Below are 422 nucleotides of genomic sequence, written 5' to 3' on the forward strand. Positions count from 1 at the left end.
TGCTCTGAGCACCAATGCTGGGTTGGCTCCAAGGGGAGCACCAGGGACTTACAGGGGGACACTGATTTTTTGGAGTGAGGGCCAGAGGCGAGGCTCTCTCCTGGGCAGAAGTGCCAGTGGTATCCCTTGTTCCTCTGTTGAGCCTTCCTCCTTTCCAGTGTGCGGATCCAGCACTGCCATAGCTGAGAAGTCATCAAACTGGATAACAGAGGTCGCTCCACCCAGAGGATTCCCTGAAACTCTGCCTCCTCCAACTCACGGAACTACCCAAGCCACATCTGGGTGTGTCCTCAGTGAGTCAGGTACTCCTTGCTGCCAAAGCTCACCTTGGTGGCAGGTGGCTTTGGTTTCTGGCATGGTTTCTCGAGGCAACTATAAGCACACATCTGTGGATTGCTTACTGAATCTTAACAAGTGGCCCG

The sequence above is a fragment of the Pteropus vampyrus genome, unplaced genomic scaffold, assembly GCF_000151845.1.
Source record: "Pteropus vampyrus isolate Shadow unplaced genomic scaffold, Pvam_2.0 Scaffold287, whole genome shotgun sequence".
In the NCBI taxonomy this organism is placed as follows: Eukaryota; Metazoa; Chordata; class Mammalia; order Chiroptera; family Pteropodidae; genus Pteropus; species Pteropus vampyrus.